Source organism: Nicotiana tomentosiformis, chromosome 4 (assembly GCF_000390325.3).
Source record: "Nicotiana tomentosiformis chromosome 4, ASM39032v3, whole genome shotgun sequence".
In the NCBI taxonomy this organism is placed as follows: domain Eukaryota; kingdom Viridiplantae; phylum Streptophyta; class Magnoliopsida; order Solanales; family Solanaceae; genus Nicotiana; species Nicotiana tomentosiformis.
The window spans coordinates 13964638-13981251 of record NC_090815.1 but is presented as its reverse complement, the minus strand read 5'-3'; positions in this window follow the sequence as shown (position 1 = coordinate 13981251).

Genomic DNA, 16614 nt, shown 5'->3' with positions numbered 1-16614 from the left:
ATAATATAGATATAAATATATATTGATAGATTCGTATTTTTAATATAATATAAATATAGATAGATAAATTGTTATGTCAAAGTCACTTGATGGAATTTTTCTATAAAATCAGAAAATGACATGATGAATTAGTATAGTGACATTGATTTTAATACATGTAAAACTTTATAATATATCATAACTATGACATGTTGACTATCGGGTAGTCTCACTGGACGATGTTTTTATTAGAATTCTACATAAATTAATTTCAATCATTTGTTCGGTAGTATTTTACAAGTTGAGTTCGTATTAGTTATACTATTAGTATATAAGGTAAAGGTCTGAATTGATTTTAATTTCGAAATAGTAAGAATTTCTATATAGTTCAAATAAGGAAGTACTTAGTATATAAAATATCAGTTGATTTCGAAATCCTAAATATTAGAAAAATAATTAAATAATTATTTGTAAATATTAAGAAATTAATTTAATGACTATTTTGTCCAGTGTGAACTCTATTTTAAAAGAATAAAAAGGCGAACGATATTTCGTTAACGTCATTCATGCTTTTATAATAATATAGATTATTGTTAAAACAACACATCATGCCCATTGATCAGAAGGTTGCAACATCAGAATATTTTACTTTGATTACGACATTGATATATAACTAAGACCTGAAAATCCAGGGTCAATATTGTTTAGATTAATGATTGAACCTAAATAAGGAGAGCAAATTGAATATTGATATTACAGTTCAATTTGAAGATGCTACAGTGTTAATTCAATTTAGACTACACTTGTTAGAGCCCGTTTGGACATAAAATTTGATGGAAGTTTTTTTAAAATTTTCAATTTTCACTTGAAGATGCATTTTGAAAATTTTCGAAAATTTGAAAAACTCCAAAAGGCTGTTTTTCAAAATTTTCACTCAAATCACTCACAAAACTTCAAAAACTACCCAAACTGAAATTTATGTCCAAACAGAACTCTAAATTTTAAATACCATTTTCACATGAAAAAAATTTTCACAATTTTTTCGAATTTTACAATTCTTATGTCCAAACGCCTACTTATACACAAGAATGGGGTTGAGTTGTGTCTTGTGGTCTTGCCTGATTTTCGCATTTTCAAAGAGCATGATTGTTTGAACTAGTTCAGCACACTCAAATAGAATAATTTTGGAAAAGTAATCAACACAAAGATTTTTACGTGGAAAACCTCCTTGCTCAAGGGAGTAAAAACCACGGCCCATCCAGAAGGATTTTCCTCAAATCTCCACTAACTTCAAAGAATAATTTTTTAGGTTACAACTCAATAGGGACTAACTCTAATACTCTAACACCTACAATCCACCCAATTATAGCAACCCATTTCCAGACTAACTCTAGCCTAGAAAGCTAACAAAAACAAAGTCTCAATAATAACCTATTACAAAACTTCTATGAAAGCATATATGTTACAAATCAGAACAAAAGACTCAACCTAATAACTAAAGAAATCAAGCAACTTCATCATGAAGAACCTGTTCTTCAGTTAATGATTGAGTTGGATCTTCAGAAGTACATTATTGCTTTGCTTGCTATTGTCAGAAGTATTCTCACGATTTCTCTCAATAGCAGTAGTCTTGAAATTGTGGCAAAATGTCTTCTTTCATAGGTGCAAGGTTGGCCGAACGTTTTCTTCAATTAATGCTCCAAAACCCAAAATATTTCGACTAAGGAAATCCTTTCCTGTATAGGCTAAGTTTTCTTATTTGACTCCAACTTGCATCCTTATTGATTCCCATGAGTATTTTTCATATATGCATATTCCTTTTATTACACGGAGTCCTCCAAATACGTACTCCTTTTTGGACACGGACAGAATCTTCTAGGAATCCCTACTCACATGGGAATGCAGGTCTTCCGCGTCTGACTTGGTGACATTAGCTAGCCTGCTGTAAACCTGGTTCTTTTGAATTTTAATATACTCACCTTGTCACATCTTCACAGCAGTCTTGCAACATACCAGACTAGACCCTGAAGCCTGGTTCTTATCAAAGTTTGTTAATCATCAAAACACAATTTGTTCTCGGCTCAACATACAACTAATCAAATTGCGAAGATGACAGTCATGTAACCAATTTGATCATTAGCTCTAGCATATTCAAATTGAACCGCCCTATCAATATTCAATTTTCCTTCATTATTTAGGTTTAATCATTAAGATTTAAGTCTACAATAATCATTAATCTAAACAATAGAGACCCACAATTTTCGCGTCTTATTATTATCGGAAAAGGGTCAAAACTGCCCCTGAATTATAGGCTTAGGGCCAAATATACCCTCCGTCCACCTATTGCGCTAAAATTGCTCCCGGCGTTTTCTTTTCGGCTCAAGCCTACCCTTCGGACTAACAATTATTTCCACCAAAAAAATATATTTATTTAATAATGATGTGGCAGCTACACATGTTCCCATTAAAAAGACCCATCCATATGTACCTATTTTCGGACTAACCCGCCCCAAACTGCACTAACCCGGCATGAAGTGCCTAATATTTTATTACCAAATCAAAAACAAAACAAAAAAAAATCAGAAAATTAAAATATAGTATCACTATTTGATCAAATACACTTGAGTTCATGCTTTGTTTGTGAGTTTACAAATTTCATTGGTATGAGCATTTGAAAATACAACTGGGTTCATTGGTGCAATTGAGAAAAGATGATCCTTTGCTGAATTGAAGAGTTTTAGTTCTTAAAACTTTCCTTGATCACTCTACTGATTAGGATCTTTGGTAGGCCAAATTCGTGGCTTGAAATTGTCAAAGTTGTTGAGAGAGTTTGGTTTTGAAAGTCGAGATTGTTGCTTGGAACCTGCTGATTGTTATTATTTGAAGCTAAAGTCAACTTTATCTACTGTCTCGGTTGCTCGAAAATGCAAGTAACAAAGTTGTCCGCCATTGAAGCTAGTCAAAATATTCAGATATGAAATTTTAGAAGGTATTTAGTGATTTGTGGATGTTTGTTTATGTCCAAAATTTGTAGTTCTCTACAGATTTGAACTGATTTTCTTGTGGAATAAGCTAAAAGTTTTATTGCAGCCATTGACACGACTCTTCTTTCTTTGAAGAGCCCTAATTTGAAGAAAATGCACTTAGAAAAGAAAGAAGAAGAGTCCCGTGGAGGTGGGGGTTCCCTTTTTTCTGTTAGATTTTTGGTTCGGGGTGGGTTATTATGAAAATGGTACATATGGGTGGGTCGTTTTAATGGGGACAAGTGTTTTAAATTCAACGAATGAGAAGCTGCCACATTATTATTAAATAAATCTTTTTTTTTGGAAATGACCGTTAGTCATAAGGGTAGACTTGAGCTGAAAAGAAAACGTCGAGAGCAATTTTAGCACAATAGGTGAACGGAGGGCATATTTGACCCTAAACCTATAGTTCGAGGGTAGTTTTGATCCTTTTCCGTATTATTATCGATGATGCAACCTTGTGATGAGCATGAAGTCTTTTTCATCATATAATAGTAGGAGGCGAACGCCCGTGCTCATATAATAGTTGTATAGTTCTCCTTTGACAAATGAAAAAACTCTAAAGATAGGGGTCATGAGAACGTGCGTAAATGCATAAAAATTTAAGTACTATGTGCAGATGTAGTCAGTTTGATGAGATCACTCTCTTGGCGTCATGTTTTTCCACGATTCTTGAAGCACAAGCACTGATAGGTTGGCATAATAATTAATAAGTCACCTCCACCTGCCAAAGAGAGAAACTGATAAAGAAACTCTTCAAGTACTAGTATTAATTTATCATTTGACCTAAATAAAACAGTGGATCCATTTATACAAGATCCCATTTTCACGGAGCGAGAAGTAGAAAGCAAAATTTATTTCTCCAAACTCGATGATTAATGCATAAAAAGCAAAATATAAACAAAAAAATGTCGTTTAGCTAGGGTGGCTATAAGAAGAACTAAAATTTTCAACTGTAATAAAATGCTCAACATACATAGAAAGCAAAAAAATAAACAAAAAATAATGTCGTTAAGTGCATTTTTTTCCAAATAAAAGAAGAAATTGAAGAGGGGATTAAAAGATGGAGAATGAGACCTTACTAATAATAGAGTCCGAAACCTAATTGTGGTATTTTTGGACTCAAGCGATCAAAATAGGTTAAAAAAAAGACTGGCACCATTATATATATAGCGAGGTTATTCACTGCGCTATACCTTAACGGTGCATTTGTCCGTTAAGGTATAACGCAGTGAATAGCCGCGCTATAGGTAGAGCGCGCATATGTACTGCACTATACATAAATGTTGGGCCCACCAATAATTTTTCTGCACTTAACTGACACACCAATAATTCATAGGGGTATAGCATGTATATTTAAGGCGCTATACATCAAATAATTGTACCCCAGACTGGTTTTTTCCTTATTTAAGGAGTTTTGGAATTTTGTAAAAATCCATTAAGGATCCTTCAAGTCTTTCGAAATCCGAAGAGCGAAAAATTAGGGTTTCATTATATTGGGGGAGGGGGGAGGTGAGGTTGTGGTGGAGAATAACTCAGTACGCTATAGTTGTTCTCCACAGTGTCATGTTAAGTTGCCACTTACAATAGAGTACGATACATTGATATCGTTGTTATGTAAAAAAATGAGTGTGAGCAAACGTTCGATGAATATTAAAGTAACCGGGAGATATTCGTATTCTGTTACTCCGCAAGGGGTTGCTTGCTATGCTGAGTTTAACATCTAAGACGATAAAACTCTGAAAGATTTTTTGAGGACTCCGGATGAACACCGAGAACTTCTTGTGATAAAAATATTGGAAATGTACGTCAAGGCGGAAAACGTTCGCAATGATGAGGTTTCGCAAAGTAGGGATATCCCTCAATCATCGGGTAGTTATTTTGGAGCAGTTTTAGTCGAACAGGTTCGGGTGAAAGAGTTTGGCCTGATCTAAACTTTTCTCCGGGGGCGAATAAGGAGTGAGGAAATAGTTTCTCCCCTAGTTTACATAATCCACAAGCCGAGTGGTAAACTTCAATTTTCTTTTGTATTACGATGTTTATTTTTATGAATTGAATTTGTATTAATACTCATATATTCCACAGGGGGTACCAGTCAGATATGAATTTTACAAGTTATGAACCAACGACCAGTTGGAATATACCTAGTTTTGGTGTGTTGGATCATGGTGGTCTATCCGGAAGTCATCATCAACAGGATATTGTGCATCATGGGATATCAACACATTATGATTTGTAAGTAAAGTGATAAAGTGTATATGTAAAGTTTGGATGAATTTGAGAAACTTATTATTTTATTAGTTGTGTAGTGAAAACGAGCAACTTAAAGGTCCTATCCTTACTCAATTTCCCGAAGACGATATATTTAATCGGGATCTGGCAGATGCGCAGAGTCAGGAATAGAATAGTGATTATGACAACAATGTTGATGAGTCTGGAGATGACACACCCTTCCCCGATGAGGTTGATGATGATGAGGACGAGAATGCTGAACCTGATTTGATGAGAGAGCATGCTCCACCTCCCGTTAGACCAAGAGTGTACGAGTCCCATGTGCCGTTTCATTCAAGGGAAATTCCTTACCTTGATCATTTTCCAAGTATACTGAATGTGGATGCCCTCACAAGGGATCTTGACGAAATTCGGACAACAATGTGGGATGAATCTAGAGCAACGGTGCTGTCAAAGGGCATGCTTTTTGCTGATAAAGCATGCCTAAGCAAGGCGCTGCAAATGTACAACATAAAAGAGTGTCGTGAGATCATGGTTCATGAGTCATCTTCGGAAGTATACAAGGTTATTTGTCGTAGATGGTTTCAAGGTTGTAATTGGATGCTGCGTGCGAGGAAGCTGAAAACAAATATGTGGGTTGTGGGTAAATACATTGACACCCACAATTGTTAAATGGACACATTCAGTGGGAATCATTTTAACTCGAATGTTGACTTGATTTCTCTTGTCTTGATTCCACACATTGAAGCATCCATAAGGTACAATATCAAAGAGTGTATAATTACGAGCGCAAAACACACACTTAAATTATGCTCGCTAGTCAAAGATACTATAGTATAATTATCGTCTCCACAGGGATTGGATTTAAATCGTATTCTCGTAGTTCGTTAGCTCGATTGCTATCCAGGAGGATCAACAATGGATATTTATACAATTAAGAATTGAAACTAAATAAGAACCTAAACTATTGACTAATGACAATCTCAACAAAGGTAAGCAAGGAAGTTATCAATGGGAGAAAATATGGGTTGATAGGATAGGTACAAGATAATTTTTCGGAATCTAACTCTAGATAATTCACTTTTAATGTTTAAGTGAATCTCTCTAATTCACTTAATTATTAGTACAAATGTTTAGTAGAAACTCCTCTCTCGATTAAGTTTCAACATCATAATATGAACCAATTTAAGCTCGGTGAAGATATACAAGAATTCGTAATGGATTGGTCTTTAGGAGTACCTCTTTCGATTATCCTCGTAACTAGGTTTAATCAAGGATTCAACTAGCCTCTTTCTATTACTTAGAAGAATCTACGAACTCAACCAACAACATAGTGCAAGTATATCACAAATTATGCCTCTTTCGATTACAAGAACAAGTGAACATAGATGCAATAATTAAATCTTCCAAAAACGATTTAAATACATAAACATAGAGATATAATCCACAAACAACCATCAATACACCAAATCCATCAAAACTCAAATGGTTCAACTCCATAGACATGGAGGAGTTCTTCACAAATGAAACAAAAATAGAGGAAAACATAAATACAATCCAAACCGGGATTTGAGTGAGGAAGAAAAGATGAAATCCTTGTGTTCTTACTTCTCCTTTTTCTCGTAAGCTTCCCAAGGTCTAAGGTATGTCAAAAGTCCTTCTAAAATGGTGTTTTGGGGTATTTAATCCGCCCCCAAAATAAACGGATGAAACTACCCTTTTCTTAGCGAAATAGAACTTTTCCCAGACAGGACATGCGCGGTCGCGCACCTAGGGACCTACTCGCGCACTTGGTCGCACATTTTGCACAACGTTCTGCCCCAAGTGTACGCCTAGTGCGTGAACGCACACTTGGTCGCACACCTGGGTGGCATCAGTTGGGAATTTGGGAAAGTGTAAAACATGAAAGTTGTAGCCCTTTTAAATAGCTTTCCAACGATATATTGTGGAGCCCAAATGGATTTCTGAGCTAAATGTTATATACATTTTACTGGATAATGCCCAGTATGCCTGCTCGATTCTTCGTTGCGTTCTTAAAGTGCACTATCATCCGTTGATCCCCGAACACGATCCCAACTTAATCCTTGGGCTTTTACTCAGACTTTAAAGCTCCAGAATAGCATGAATTCATTCCACAACATCTACATAGATCGGAATCACTCCTACAAGGCATATGTCACGACCCAAACTCCCTCCGTGAAACGTCGTGACAACACCTAGTCTCTACGACTAGGTAAGCCTAACAATTTACGGAAAATAACAAAAAAAAACGAAAGTAAAACATTAACAACTAACTGCAGCAGGTAACTAAATAACTGGTAGCAATGACGCTCGGTATGTACAATAACCAACACTTTAGTAATACACATTATTCCCAAAACCTAGAACATCATAAGTTACAAGGTACATAAGGAAAACTAGTATCTCTATACACCAAAGTCTAATAAAAGAAATACAGAAGATAATTGACATAGGGGAGAATAAGGGGGACTTCGAGGTCTGCAGACGCGACATATATAATTTGAAGACTCCAACTGTCACTGCTCACTGATGACGTGGCTGATAAGGAGCACCTGGATCTGCACACAAAACATATGCAGAAGTATAGCATGAGTACACCACAACGGTACTCAGTAAGTGCCAAGCCTAACCTCGGTCGAGTAATGACGAGGTCAGGTCAGGGCCCACCGGTATATAATAAATAGAGCAGGAGAATGTAGCAATATAATAAGAGACTGGAATTTAACAAAAAGGAAAATATAGCAAAATAAAAGTACAGTACACAGGGTTAAGCAGTAGGGGATCTCCCGAGTTACTATCTCGTAGTCCCAAAGTAAATATGCAAAGAGAACTCTCGAGGTACCGCCTCGTAGTTTTAAAAGTAAATATGCAGGGAGAACTCCCGAGGTACCGCCTCGTAGTCTCAAAAGTAAATATGGAGGGAGAACTCCCGAGGTACCACCTCGTAGTCTCAAAAGTAAACACACAGCTCAAACCGATAAATACAATAATTAACAACAAGAATTCTACAGTTAAGACTGATAAAGATCAAGGAAAAGCAGGAAATCAATTAGACATGCTGCACAGAGTTCAAATGAGCAGTTAAAGTATGTAGACATGGGATATTAGACTAAACACGATAACTACACATGCTAGTATAAATCAATTAAGATAAAAACAGGTCACTACTCGGTAAAAATCGGGTTTTACAACAAATAGCTTATGTACACACTCGTCACCTCACGTACACGACGCTCACATATCACAACAGTACCAAATCCTAAGGGAATTTTCCTCACACAAGGTTAGGTAAGCCATTTATCTCGAACCAAGCTCAAATCAATCCGTAAGAATGCTTTTTCCTCGATTGTCCGACTCCGAATGACCCAAATCTAGCCGAACACAATTACATTTCATAAATACAACTATGATAGACTAAGCTAATTAATGAAATCAAGAGTTTAACAAGAATTTCGAAAATCACCCTAAAAGGCCTCCCTAGGCCCATGTCTCGGAATCGGGTAAAAGTCACAAAATATGAACACCCATTCACTCACGAGTTCACTCATACCAAAATTATCCAAATCCGATATCAAAATCCCAATCAAAACTCAAAAATTTAGTTGAAGAACTTCTCCCATTTTCCTCCAAATTTCTCAAATATATTCCTTAATTGAATGATGAAATCAACTATACATTAGTGGAATATAACCATAAATGAGTTAAGAATCATTACCCCAAAGTTCTCTCTGAAAAATCCTTGAATTATCGCCTCAATCCGAGCTCTCAAAGTCCTAAAATTGAAATTGGGATAAAACCCTCGAACTTGGCCCTTTTCTGCCTAAAGATTTCGCTTCTGCGGGCTTCCAGTCGCACCTGCGAAGCCACACCTGCTGAATTTCCTTCTCAGGTGCGGAAATGACTTAAGAGGGCTGGGTCTTCTTCTGCGATAAAAGGGCCGCACCTGCGAGTGTGCGCCTGCGAACTACTGTCCGCTTCTGCGGTCTTCTCCGCTCATGCTGTTCCATAAGCGTATCCGCGGGCATCGCAGATGCGGCATTTTTCTCGCACCTGTGACCCCTGACCACATATCCCAAATCCGCTTCTACGCTTGACCTCACACACGTGTGATCCCGCACCTACGGGCTCCCCACCGTAGGTGCGACAACATCAGAAGCCTGAAGGCTTCAGTAATAAACACAAGTCCCATTTCGATCCGTTAAGTATCCGAAATCAACCCGAGGCCCCCGAGACCTCAACCAAACATACTGACAAGTCCTAAAACACCATACGAACATAGTCGAGCCCTCAATTCACATCAAACAACGCTAAAGACACGAATTGCCTTCCAATTCAAACTTTATGAACTTTGAAACTTCAAACTTCCACAACCGATGCCGAAACCTATCAAACCACGCCCGATTGACCTCAAATTTTGCACACAAGTCATATTCGACATTACGGACATATTCTAACTTCCAGAATCAGAATCTGACCCCGATATCAAAAAGTTCACTGCCGGTCAAACTTTCCAAAAATTCAACTTTTGCCATTTCAAGCCTAATTTAGCAACAGATCTCCAAAACATAATCCGAATACGCTCCTAGTCCAAAATCACCTGAAGGAGCTAACGAAACCGACGAAACTCCATTCCTGAGTCGTCTTCACACAGTTCCAACTACGATAAAAAATCCTAGAACTTAAGTTTCGTTTTAGGGACTAAGTGTCCCAAATCACCCCGAAACCACAAACAGAACCTCCCGACAAGTCACATAAGCATAAAAAGATACGGGGGAAGCAATAAACAGGGGATCAGGGCTATTACTCTCAAAATGACCGGCCGGTCGTTACATCCTCATGCTCTTATAATAATTGTTCGTCCTCGAGTAGATGAGGATAAAGGCTACGCATATCATGCTCAGTCTCCCAAGTCGCCTCCTCGACCGACTAACCCCTCCACTGAACCTTCATTTTGATGTTGTTCGATGTGATTTGAGGCCTCGAGTAGGTCCGTGTTATGTTATGGGACTGGATGGTGTGATTGGACGGGGTCCCGAGGGGCTCAGGTGAGTTTCGGGGTGGTTTCGGACCATTTCTAGGCCATTTATAGCTGCTGGTTTTTGGCTACAGCAGTGTGCTATGCGATCGCGTGGAATTGGCCGCGATCGCGAAGCACAAAATGGGGGAAAATGGCCAGTGAATCACGATCGCGGAAGGCCTTTCGCGATCGTGTAGAGGAAATCTTCTGCTGCACTAACCCGACTTTGGAAGCTTATATCTCGCAATCTATAAAGAATTTGGAGATGAACCAAAAATGGCAGTTGTAGCACTTTGTGTCTAGTTTTCAGAAAGGTAAAACGTTTGTCATTTTGAGTTGTGTACAAAAGGTTATGATAGATATACTACAGGCTATCCGCGAAGAGTTTTGAAATCTCTGTTGCATAGGGATGAGTTTGGAAGCTTATATCTCAAAATATATAAGGAATTTGGAGATGAGCAACAAAAGAAAATTATAGTCCTTGGAATCCAGTTTTCATAAAGTTAACCATTTATCATTTGGAGGTTTGTACAAAACGTTATGACCATTATACTAGAGACTGTCCGGAAGAGTTGGGGAGTTTGTTCTTCGCGATCGCAATTGGTTTTCCGCTATCGCGAAGAGCAATTTTGGGGCTGAAAAATTTTGTGCTTCGCGATCGCGAAGCATTTTCCGTGATCGCGAAGAGTAAATACCTGGGCAGTAGCTATATTTTGAGATTTCAGCCATTTTTAATATATTTGGAGCGATGGAGCTCGGATTAATGCGATTTTTGAGGCGAGTTTTACCATATAGATTGGGGTAAGTGTTCTATATCCTAAAGTGATTATAATTCATGATTATATGGTTATATTCATCATTTATTTCAGATTTCAATGGAAGAAATCAAGAATTTTGCAAAATCTTCCAAAAACGAAAATTTAAGATTTGGAGGTCGAGTTGTTATCGAAATTTGATAAAATTGGTATGGTTGAACTTGTATCAGAATAGGTGTTCGGATTTCATGAAAATTATATCGGGTTTCGAGGGGCGGGTCCCGTGTTGACTTTTGTTGACTTTTTGGAATAAATTTTTAAGTCGACGTATTATTATCCGGAATTATTTCCGATGAATTTTAATGGAGTTATACAATTAATTTTGATAGATTTGGGCGGTCTGATGGTCAATTCAAGAAAGGATGCGATTTTGGAATATCGGCATAATTTCAAAAAGATAAGTGTCTTGCTTAACCTCGAGTGGGGGAAATACCCCTTAGGCATCGAGTCTTATGTGCCATTTGTGAACTGTGAAGCCGAGTACGCGAGGTGACGAGTACGTACTCGGGCTTATATGTGCAAAGTTTATTGGTTTAAAGTTTTAGGCATTCTTATGTATTAAAATAGATAATTGTTGGCATTAGTAAATCTTTGAATTATCACGCCTCATTCCTTATTTGTCAAATTTGTATTTTATATAATAAATTTAGTGTTATTGTCACTTGTATTTTTCGTGAATTCCGTGTATTTATTGATTTGATATTTTCTTGGAATTAAATCCATGATGGAACCCTTATCTGCAAATATTTATTAATAAGTTTAAATTGAGGAGTTAATATAATTATCAAGAATTTGGAATAATGAAGGTGTTGCCCTATATTGAGTATTTTTCACCTCTGTTGATTGTTTTGAGGTTTATTATACGTTGTGTTGAGCCTTGGGCTATTTGTTGACAAATTTATTGATTCTGCTACATATTTGGAATTTGGTTGTGGTCAGTGGAAATTGCGATATGAATTGTTGTGTTGTGTTGTGGTATAAACACTCTCCTTGATGTTATTTATGCTTCCTACCTTGCTTGTTAATGATATACATGTACTTGGTAAGGAAGAGTGTAAAGCACGAAGGGTGATGCCGTGCCATTTGAGAGTGTAAAGCACGAAGGGTGATGCCGTGCCATTTGAGAGTGTAAAGCACGAAGGGTGATGTCGTGCCATTGAGAGTGTAAAGCACGAAGGGTGATGCCGTGCTATTTTATTTATATTATCAGGTGAGGATGAGAGTAAAAGCACGAAGGGTGATGCCACGCAATTATTTTTATGTTATCATATATTCATGGCACGAAGGGTGTTTCCGTGCAGGCGAGGGCGAGAGACATATATTATATTGTGATATCGTTTTGTTGTGTATACATTCATGCCTTTATCTTGAGATGTTATTGTGCACCTATATTTTCTGTGTGACTTGTAATCGTTGTCGCTTCATGTGTGCCATCACGACGCCTGTGGTGGGATCTTGAGTCGTGACAAGAATAGTCGAATTTGGACATCGTATGAGGAAGTTATGCTCATTTTAGTGTCAGGGAATAGAGTTGGTGTTGGTGCTTCGCAGATGCAAAGTTGGGTCCGCATCTGCACCCCCGCAGGTGCAAAAATTGGTCCGTAAAAGCGTATATTACAGCTGAAAATGCGCAGGTGCGGATGTTTTGTCGCAAAAGCGAAAATCCCTCGGTATAAAAATCAGACCGTGTTATTTTGGTATTTTGGGCATATCTTGAGTTCTAAAGCTCCGTTTGAGGTGATTTTCACGGCGTTGTTCTCGTATCAACAAGGGGGTAAATATCTGACCTTTTAGTTTGATGTTTCTCTATTATTATTTCCGTTGGTTATTATTTTTATTCGTATTTGAATTGTAAAAATTGAGATTTTGAGCCCCAAAGTTGAAAAATGGTAAATCCATGATTTGAGGGTCGATTCATGGATGAAATTGGATGATTTTCTGGATATAGACCATATGAGTTATGAGTAATATTTATTTTCAAAACTTTTCGGAATCCGGGCATGTGAGTCAATTTTATTGACTTTTCGAGCGGGGTTTGGGATTGTTATAAATTGATTTATTATGAGTACTAGAGTATATTTTTATTGGTTTGCACATTATTTGACTAGTTTTGTAGCGACGGACATTGATTTGAGGTGTTAGAGTGGCGTTGGAGCCGGTTATGGAACTTCAGAGCGAGGTAAGTCTCTTGTCTAACCTTGTGAGGGGGAAACCACCCCTAGGTGATGTAATTGTTATGTGCTACTAGTTGTGGGTGCTACGTACGTACGAGGTGATGAGAGTTCGTACGTAGATATATTCATGTTATTGTTCGGGTAGACTTAGGGTCACACCATGCTATAACTGTGCTATTTGAACAGTCTCTTGCCTATTAAATTCCTTTATTTTTTTTGTTACGACTTGAGACTAGACTTGTGTAGAGTGGTAGACTCGTTACTGTAGAGATCAGATGAACTTTATGAATTGCCACAAAATAATTGTACTCCTACGAATTTCCCCCGCGTTACGCATTCTCATCGAAGGGCTTTCCCCAAAGCTTTCCTAAAACTCGCATGTCCCTTCATGAGTGGGGTCAAGGACCCATCAAATATTTCTTATTCTAATGGGATCGGGCCGTTCGCCTCGGCAAGATAGATACATCTATGGTTCGTGCTCTTCGACCCTCGGCAGTGCGCACACTTTATGGGATCGGGTTGTGCACCTCGGCAGGATTATGTACCACACTCTCATGGGAGCGGGTCGTTCGCCTTGGAAATATATATAATAGATGTATCTATGGTTATATACCAGATGATAATGGGATCGGGCCGTTCGCCTCGGCAAGATAGATATATCTATAGTTCGTGCTCTTCGACCCTCGGCAGTGCGCACACTTTATGGGATCGGGTTGTGCACCTCGGCAGGATTATGTACCACACTCTCATGGGAGCGGGTCGTTCGCCTTGGCAATATATATAATAGATGTATCTATGGTTATATACCAGATGATAATGGGATCGGGCCGTACGCCTTGACATTTCTATAAAATTCCTTCTATGGAATCGTGCGTATTAATTGTACAAAAGGCCAGTGTATCTGGGAGTTTTCCTGATTTGAATTATGGCGACCCATCTGGTGAGGTCCATTATATATATATATATAAGAGGGAGGAGGTGACTGCTAATCGAGAGTTGAGTTTATTGTTGAGAGGAAGATTGTACCACATATTTATATTTGTTTAATTCGCGCATTTATTCTGCCCCATATATGTTTTACTTCTTACTGTATTTGCCTTATTGGACCACTAGTAAGCGTCAATGTTGACCCCTCGTCACTACTTCTCTGGGGTTAGGCTAGATACTTACTGGGTACTCGTTGATTTACGTACTCATGCTACACTTGATGCATATTTTTTTGCAGGTACTTATATGTCTGGCGGTCTTCTGGGTGCAGAGGTGCGGATGTTGCGGGGACTTACCGTGAGCTGCATTTTATGTTATAATCTGCAACCTACAGAGTCTCCATCAGAGTTATTTATACTCTCATGTCTAATTTGTATTCCAGACAGAGGTTGAATTATATTATATTTCCTAGTTGATGCTCATGTACTTGTGACACCGGGTTTTGGGGGTGCTTGTGGGTGGTTCATTGTTGTAGTCGTGAACATATTATCAGTTACCATGTAAAATTCTATTTCTTACTAATTTATTGATGAAATTTTGATTTCAAAAATATTAAAATGAGTAATTTAGTTAATCATCCACTGTTGGCTTGCCTGACGGGGGTGTTAGGCGCCATCACAACCTCTAGTGGATTTTGGGTCGTGACATTGAATATATATTTATATACATACACATACACACATATATAGACACACACACACACACACACACACATACACATATATATCAGTCAAGCAAATCACATTTTGGTTTTATTGGTATACCGAAATCGGTCAGTATTATTGGTAAAAATGGTCAAACACACACACACACACATATACACACACATACACACACACACACACACATATGTGTATGTGTGTGTGTATAGTCGGTATTATTGGTGTCTGTGTGTGTATATATGTATAGTCGGTATTATTGGTCAAAATGGTCAAACAAATACACACACACACACACACGCATATATATATATATATATATATATATATATATATATATATATATATATATGTGTGTGTGTGTGTGTGTATGTGTGTGTGTGTGTATGTCTATGTGTGTGTGTTATAACCCGAAATTCTCACCTTCGGTACCGTGATGGCGCCTAACATTTCACTTGCTAGGCAAGCCAACGTTAGAATAATTTAAACCATTTTTTAAATAATTTTAGATTTCTTAATAACAAAGAAACAAGTGCGGAAATAAAGTCTAAAATAAAGTGAATAATCTATAATAATAGCGATGTCTAAATATCATCCTAGAACTGGAGTCACAAGTGCACGAGCTTCTAGAATAATACAAATAAGGGTCTGAATAAAATAAAGTTGTCTGAAAGAAAGCACACAACTAAAATATAGTAGAAGGGGACTTCAGAACTGCGAACGCCGTGCTACTATACCTCAAGTCTCCACTGGTAGCTGAATCCGAGCACAATCTACAATACGCTGCTAGGACCAACTCCGGAATCTGCACAAGAAGTGCAGAGTATAGTATGAGTATAACCGATCCTATGTATTCTATAAGTGTTGAGCGTAACTTCGACGAAGCAGTGACGAGGCTAAGGCAGGTCACTTACATTGACCTATATGCAATAATAGTAATAACAACAACAATAGAAATAAAACAAGTAACTCATTTCAATAGTTGAAGCCAACTCGGTAGTCATAACCAACTATTATTTCAATCAATTTCCGTTGCAGCGTGCAACCCGCTCCAACAATATAAACATAAAATATAATCTGTTGAGGCGTGCAACCCGATCCCCCAATATATTCCTTTTCATTTCCGTTGCTGCGTGGAACCCGCTCCAACAATATAATTTAACAACTATTATATATATAAAACAAACTCCAATAAATACCACATTTAGTAAGAAATTATTAGGAAATAATGCACATAATATTTATAAATTATTTAGGAACAAGTAATGAGAAGTAGCATTTAATTGTGGAAATTAAGGAGAAAATAGGCAATTTAATTTCTAATATACTAAATGTCAAGTAACAATTAAGTCACATAAGTGAAATAACATATAACAATTATAGCATGGATTCAAGGCATAATATCTAGCAAGGAATATGAGAGAAATAATTAATATAATAAATAATTCATGTCTTAAAATAATTTATGATTTCAAATAATTATGCAAACAATTAATTTGACAACGTATAGATACTCGTCACCTCGCCTATACGTCGTTCACATGAATTTCATATAACAAATCATTCAAGGGTTCTATTCCCTCAAGTCAAGGTTAACCACGACACTTACCTCGCTTCACAACCAAATTCAAGATTCCAATAAACCCTTGCCTCGCGAATTAGTGTCTGAAAGCCTCAAATATAGTCATAAACAATTCAATATACTCA